Raw genomic sequence first — 8,060 nt, forward strand, 5'->3', positions numbered from 1 at the left:
TAAGTTCTTCTCAATTTGTGCACATTCCTTCTTTCTCTTCTTTTCTTCCCCATTGTTATCATTATTTTCCCTGTGATTTTTTCACTAGCTATCCAGCATGTTCAAATGTTTATTTCTCTTTCTATATCTATTTATCTTCCTACCTTTTCTCTTTCTATCTGATTACCTTCTACTAGTATCCATATATTATATTATAATATCCATATATTTATCCATATAATATTCGATTCTTTCCCACATTGAATCATACTATTCCTCTTCAATTTTATGGGGATATTATTCATTATCAGTTGTATTATGTATCTTTTCTCAATTGATAACTTTCTTCAAAGATTTTTCGTTTTTCTGCTGGCTTTTTCTTCTCTTTTTCAGTTTTTACTGGATCCCATTTCGCTCTATCTCCACCATGAACACGATCTTCCACTACTGGATTCCATCTCTCTCTATCTCCACTTGGACTCGATTTTCCACCACTGGATTCCATCTCTCTCTGTCTCCACTTGGACTCGATCTTCCACTACTGGATTCCTTCTCGCTTACCTCCACTTGGACCCGATTCTTCCACTACTGGATACCTACTCGCTCTATCTCCACTTGGACCAGATCTCCCACTACCAGTTCTTCCTCAATCTTCGTCTTATTCACCATTAGGATTATTCATCACCGGAACTCCACACATCTACATCTTATTGTGTTTAGTGAATTTTGTTTTGAACTAGTGCTTTAAATAGTGAAGGGAGCCGAACTGTCAAGGCATGCTGAATGCACTCGAATCAAGAGACTTTTTCATTTAGGTTAAGTTTTATCAGTTTCATCCCCATTTTCCCCGTCATGTGTTGTTCTGAGGTCGGTTCACGATTGGTCTGCTGCTTCCATGATGCCTCTCACTGACACGTCAGCTCGCTCGCCCTCAAGTAGGTATGATTATTTCAATAATAGTAATAATGACGCAGGTATGTTTCTAGCAAATAAGCTCCACTCTTTCAAAAAACTTTTCAAGGCTGCTCACCTTAACGTACAATCCCTCAGTTGCCACATTGATGAACTCAGAGCAATCTTCCGTTTTCAGGACTTCAATATAATCGGAATTTCCGAATCATTTTTGAAGCCTAGTATTTCATCAAATTTTGTTGCATTGCCTGGATATAATCTTTTCCGGAATGATAGATTAAATAAAGCTTGTGGGGGTGTAGCAATTTATGTGAAAGAAGGTATCAAAACAAAAGTTTTAATCACATCTAAACAAGAGTATTGTTCCAGACCAGAGTTTATGCTACTTGAATTATCCTTATCTAGTACTGATAAATTACTCGTTGGTATCTGTTATCGCCCACCAAAAATAGGTCATTTCACAGATTTCGAAAGTGCCTTGCTTTCTCTTATGCCTTGTTATAACCGTATACTAGTTATGGGGGATATGAACACCGACTTGAACATGACAAATCGTAACTTTGACTACTTTCAACTGACTACATTTTCCAATGCCTAAACATGACTATTTTACCTCTCGATCCAACTCATCATACTAATGAATCAGACACACTCATTGACCTTCTCATTGTTAGTGATCCCAATGAGGTTGTTCAAGCAGGCCAAATCTCAGTCCCAGCTATTTCTAGACATGATTTGATCTACTGTGTACTTTCCCATAAGATACCAAGCCAGAACAGAAAATTATCACTTATAGAGACTTCAAAAACTTTGATGAAGCCGCCTTCCTGACTGATGTGGCTCAGACTCCATGGCATCAAATTGAAGCATTACCCTCAGTTGATGACATGGTCAAGACTTTCGAGAATTGGACTTTGACTTTGTATGACAAACATGCACCTTATGTGACAAGGAGGATTAATAGAAAACGACGAGTACCGTGGATGACTGAAGACATACTTAAGATGATGGGACGTAGAGACAAAGCACATAGAAAATTTAAAAAGACATTTGACTTGGACAGTTTGATAGAGTATAGGAGCCTTAGAAATAGGGTTAAACAGGAATTACGGAACTCAAAGATTAGGTACTTGAATTCGTTTATGACAAACAATAGACAAGACTCTAAATCACTTTGGCAGGGAATAAAAGAATTCGGGCTTGGCAAAGAGAAATCGAATCCACAAATTGACTTACCATTGAATAATATAAATGACCATTTCGTTTCACACTCTAACCAACGCGACGAAGTTGTCATTGCTAATCACATTGATGATCTTGAAGAGCAGGTTACAAACTTAGATTTACCAATCACTGATCAATTTCATTTCCATCCAATCTCAGAAGAAGACACTTTCAGAGCAATTCAACGTATTCATAGTAATGCTATGGGTGTAGACAAAATTCCTATTAAATTTATCAAGAAGATGTTATTTGCTGTTTTACCAACCATTACATACATTTTCAACAAGTCACTTGAAGAAGGCATTTTCCCTGAAAACTGGAAGTTTGCTCTGGTTCGCCCTCTAAATAAAGTTCCATCACCCAATAAAGTTGAGGATTTTAGACCAATCAGTATTTTACCTGCATTGTCCAAAGTGCTAGAAAGACTCATTCATGCTCAAGTTGTAAAATTTCTAGACAACAATAGTAAGCTTCATAACTTTCAATCAGGCTTTAGAAAATTCCATTCAACTGAGACAGCTCTGCTTCGTGTCACTGATGATATAAGGTTAGCTATGGACCAAAGAAAATGCACCATCCTCACCCTATTTGATTTTTCTAAAGCATTCGATACTGTTGATCATACAGTCCTTCTGAATAAGTTGGCTATTCTTGGTTTCAGTCACAACTCGTTAGTTTGGTTTAAATCCTATCTATTAGGTAGGAAACAATGTGTATCTGTCGGTGACAAAAAGTCAACTTGGAAAAACGTTATGCATGGAGTACCACAAGGTTCAATTTTAGGCCCTCTCCTCTTCACTTTGTATGCTAATGACCTTTCTTCCATTATCAAATTCTCCAGTTTCCATACTTATGCAGACGACCTTCAAATCTATTTAAGCTGTCCCATAACAAAAATTAATGAAACAGTTGGAATAATGAATCAGGATATCAATTCGATAGTGGAATGGACAAAGAAAAATGGCCTTAAGCTTAATCCCATCAAAACACAACCCATTATAATTGGATATTCTCGTCTTATAAACAATATTGACCTTGAATCGATTCACAAAATTAGTGTAGACGGTAATGACATTCCTTACTGTAGCTCAGTTAAAAATTTAGGCATTATTATGAATAATACTCTTGACTGGTCAGAACAAGTGAACAAAACTTGTAAAAAGGTATTCTCAGCCATGCATGCATTGAAGAAAATGCACGATATCCTCCCTAGAAACATTAAATTATTATTGGTTCAATCTCTCATCTTCCCACATTTAATGTATTGTAATTCTGTTCTTAACGATATGCAAGTCACTCTGAATGATAAACTACAGCGTTGCCAAAATTATTGTCTACGTTTCGTCTACTCTCTCCAACGCCATGATCATATCACCCCAGCCCACATTGCTAGTTCAACATTAAAGCTTCCCGATCAGAGGCTTTTTCGAATAGTCAAGCTTGTTAGAGATATCTTGATATACGGTAATCCGAACTATTTTAAAGATGATTTCAAATTTGTCTCTGAAGGTAGGAGGATAGATGCTTCACATACTAGAACCGGAGAAAGTACTTTAAGGATACCCAATCATCGAACTACTATTTTCACAAAATCCTTCTTAGTCAGTGCCTGTCGTGCATGGAATGCACTTCCTGTTTCTATCAGGTCCATCGAGAGCCGAGCGAGCTTCATCCTAACTTTAAAAAAACATCTTTTGGAACAAATGACTGAAACTGTCCGGCCCTAGAACGATCACATGACATCCATCCCCCACCCATCCCACAAATACAAACCTTTAAACCATGTTATAGAACGAATTGTATATATATATATATATATATATATTATATAAACTCATGTTATTTCAATTATCCACTGCATAATGCTGTATATTACTGAAAGTTGATAACCCTGATCTACTTTCAGCCTACTTCATTTTATTAATCAATTATTTGATCTTATCTACCTATATAATTATTTTACTCTATCAATTTTCTGTTTTTTTTCTCTTTAATATTCATATTGATTAAAACTTTTACAATATTTCCATTAATAAATAAATCCTTAGTTTAAATAACGAAATTAACGTTTTGGTAGAGAGTTAGTGGGGAGGATATTTTTAATATTCTTTCCGAAGAATGGACATTGATATGTCCAAAGCTCCGCCAATTTATGTAGATGCATAACAATATGATTATTATCTATAGTTATTATATTACAAATTGCTTTTTCATATCATATACAGTTCAATAATTATTTTCTTAGTCTATATTATGTAAATTCATCTATAATTTTGCTGTATTGTAAGCTATTGTATATAAGTGTATAAGCCAGTATATATTGTAATCTACATAAATAAAGTACTCAATCAATCAATCAATCAATCAATCAATCAATCAATCAATCAATCAATCAATCAATCAATCAATCAATCAATCAATCAATCAATCAATCAATCAATCAATCAATCAATCAATCAATCAATCAATCAATCAATCAATCAATCAATCAATCAATCAATCAATCAATCAATCAATCAATCAATCAATCAATCAATCAATCAATCAATCAATCAATCAATCAATCAATCAATCAATCAATCAATCAATCAATCAATCAATCAATCAATCAATCAATCAATCAATCAATCAATCAATCAATCAATCAATCAATCAATCAATCAATCAATCAATCAATCAATCAATCAATCAATCAATCAATCAATCAATCAATCAATCAATCAATCAATCAATCAATCAATCAATCAATCAATCAATCAATCAATCAATCAATCAATCAATCAATCAATCAATCAATCAATCAATCAATCAATCAATCAATCAATCAATCAATCAATCAATCAATCAATCAATCAATCAATCAATCAATCAATCAATCAATCAATCAATCAATCAATCAATCAATCAATCAATCAATCAATCAATCAATCAATCAATCAATCAATCAATCAATCAATCAATCAATCAATCAAATCATAGTGTTGTGAAGAAGATATGCCATGGTAAAGCACCGTTATGTTGCAAATGTGAGTGTTAACTGAAGCCGATAGTCCTAGTAGTTGTTTTTGGTGAGCTATGTGACGCTGGTAGTCGCTCATACTGTGCCCTTCTTACACTCTTACACTCCCAACAACACACTAATAATATACAGTGTATAGGGTGTCTAGTTGCAAATGTGAGTGTTAACTGAAGCCGATAGTCCTCGTAGTTGTTTTTGGTGAAGCTATGTGACGCTGGTAGTCTCTCATACTGTGCCCTTCTTACACTCTTACACTCCTAACAACCGCACTAATAATAGACAGTGTATAGGGTGTTTATGTGCAAATGTGAGTGTTAACTGAAGCCGATAGTCCTAGTAGTTGTTTTTGGTGAAGCTATGTGACGCTGGTAGTCTCTCATACTGTGCCCTTCTTACACTCTTACACCCCAACAACACACTATAAATAGACAGTGTATAGGGTGTCTATGTTGCAAATGTGAGTGTTAACTGAAGCCGATAGTCCTAGTAGTTGTTTTTGGTGAAGCTATGTGACGCTGGTAGTCTCTCATACTGTGCCCTTCTTACACTCTTACACTCCTAACAACGCACTAATATAGACAGTGTATAGGGTGTTTATGTTGCAAATGTAGTGTTAACTGAAGCCGATAGTCCTAGTAGTTGTTTTTGGTGAAGCTATGTGACGCTGGTAGTCTCTCATACTGTGCCCTGCTTACACTCTTACACTCCCAACAACACACTATAATAACAGTGTATAGGGTGTCTATGTTGCAATGTGAGTGTTAACTGAACCGATAGTCCTAGTAGTTGTTTTTGGTGAAGCTATGTGACGCTGGTAGTCTCTCATACTGTGCCCTTCTTACACTCTTACACTCCTAACAACGCACTAATAATAGACAGTAATTCGGAGAAGAAATTCGCACCATAACTGACCTATACCAGGGATATCTTCTCATGATATCTCACCTCTATGGTCGGTCCAACCTATGTATTACCAGTATGTTCTTAGAATACAATACGGAAATAGAGGAGACTCCCACACACCTAGTAATAGACAGTAGTCGACTTGTAACATAACGACCCTGCCCATGATATTTATACCATGGGCTAGGTCGTTTATGCTATCTTTGCATAGCATAGTTTATGCTATCTAGCATAGCACTAGGTCTTATGCTATCTTTTCTCCAAGGTTGTTGTTAATTTTGAATTTATTTTGTTTTTAGGAGAGCAAATGGCTGCCAATGAAGTGGAAGTGGATGGTGGAGGGGGAAGTGATACAGGTTGTTGTGGATATGTTGGCTGAAATCAGTTGGAACAGTTCTATGCCGGCTAAGGGATGATCTACAGGTCAGTTCCATTTTCAAATTAATAATCTAGTACCTAAGTACTTCTATTGGTCAAGTATCTATTCTAAAATACAGAATTTATTTGAAAACATCACCTCGGATCATAAAGATGTCAGGGAGGAGGGAAAATACTTCATGCTGAAGATAATAGGCCTTTTAAAATACTTTATTAATTATCCGTTTAATAATAATCAAACAACCAAGTAGCCCTGCTAAATACTTTATTAATTATCCGTTTAATAATAATCAAACACTCAAGTAGCCCTGCTAAATACTTTATTAATTATCCGTTTAAAAAGGTACTAGTAACTAGGATAATAAAATGAATAGTTGTTTGTGTTCGTCAGGTGACGCGGCTATCGCACTTTGACTACGTTCAAGCGGATGACCTTGAACGTATAGGCATGGGCCGCCCTGGAGCAAGGCGGTTGCTGGACGCTGTCAGAGAAGAAAGCCCAACAGTGGAAGAAGAGCCTCATCACTAAACTAAATCCTCTAAACGGTTAGTACAAATGGTCGGAATGTCTATGTTTTTGTTCACAATAGTATATAGTTAGGCCCTCGTTATAATGTTAGTGGAAATATAGGATAACAGCTTAGAACATGAGACAGTTCATTCACTAGACTAATCCTCTAAACGGTTAGTACAATCGGCCATAAGACTGTTTTTTGTTCACAATAGTATATAGTGAGACCCACGTTATAATGTCAGTGGAGAAAGATAGAACAGCTTAGAACAGGAGGTAGTTCAACACTAGACTAAATCCTCTAAACGTTTAGTACAAATGGTCGGATGTCTATGTTTTTGTTCAATAGTATATAGTTAGGCCCGTTTATAATGTTAGTGGAGAAAGATAGGTTAACAGCTTAGAATAGGAGACAGTTCAATCACTAGACAAATCCTCTAAACGGTTAGTACAAATGGTCGGAATCTCTATGTTTTTGTTCACAATAGTATTAGTGAGACCACGTTATAATGTCAGTGGAGAGATAGGAGAACAACTCAAACATGAGACAGTTCAATCACCAGACTAAATCCTCTAAACGGTTAGTACAAATCGTTCGTAAGACTATGTTTTTGCCCACATAGTATATAGTGAGCCTACGTTAACAATGGCTTGATATTAATACATTGAGTATAAATACATCAAAAACTAAATATATACATTTTATCCTACAATAGTTGGTCAACCAATGGTTCTATGAATTTAAAAATACATACAAATTGTGATTTTAAGAAATGGAAGGAGGGCATGCCCTCAACTAAAAAATGAAAATCTATAAAGTATCTGGGCATCATGGTTGATTGTAACCTTAAGTGGGAGCCTCATATAGAATATATTTGTAAACGCTTAAAATTTATTTCATTATCCTTTATAAGTCCGTAAAATATTAACATTAAATTACTTAGGTCCTTTACTTTGCCTATGTTCAATCGGTGCTGCAATATGGGTTAGTGGTATGGGGAGGAGCGTATGATGTTTTCATGAATAATTTTTTACATTTCAAAAAATGATAATAAAAGCATTTCTTAATAAGCCAAGGGCTTTTTCTAGTAGTGAAACATTTGCCGAAACGAACCGCCCCACGCCTTTCATTTT

At 35.5% G+C, this 8,060-nt stretch overlaps 1 long non-coding RNA gene across 1 annotated transcript; it reads left to right on the top strand.

Annotated features, from left to right (window-relative positions):
• Positions 1-6,411: 6,411 nt before the first annotated feature.
• LOC120349060 lies at positions 6,412-6,903 on the top strand. The gene is made up of 2 exons (XR_005570278.1): positions 6,412-6,460; positions 6,807-6,903. It is a non-coding gene; the product is annotated as an uncharacterized LOC120349060 (long non-coding RNA).
• Positions 6,904-8,060: the final 1,157 nt, after the last annotated feature.

This window comes from Nilaparvata lugens, unplaced genomic scaffold, assembly GCF_014356525.2.
Source record: "Nilaparvata lugens isolate BPH unplaced genomic scaffold, ASM1435652v1 scaffold8149, whole genome shotgun sequence".
NCBI classification, from domain to species: Eukaryota; Metazoa; Arthropoda; class Insecta; order Hemiptera; family Delphacidae; genus Nilaparvata; species Nilaparvata lugens.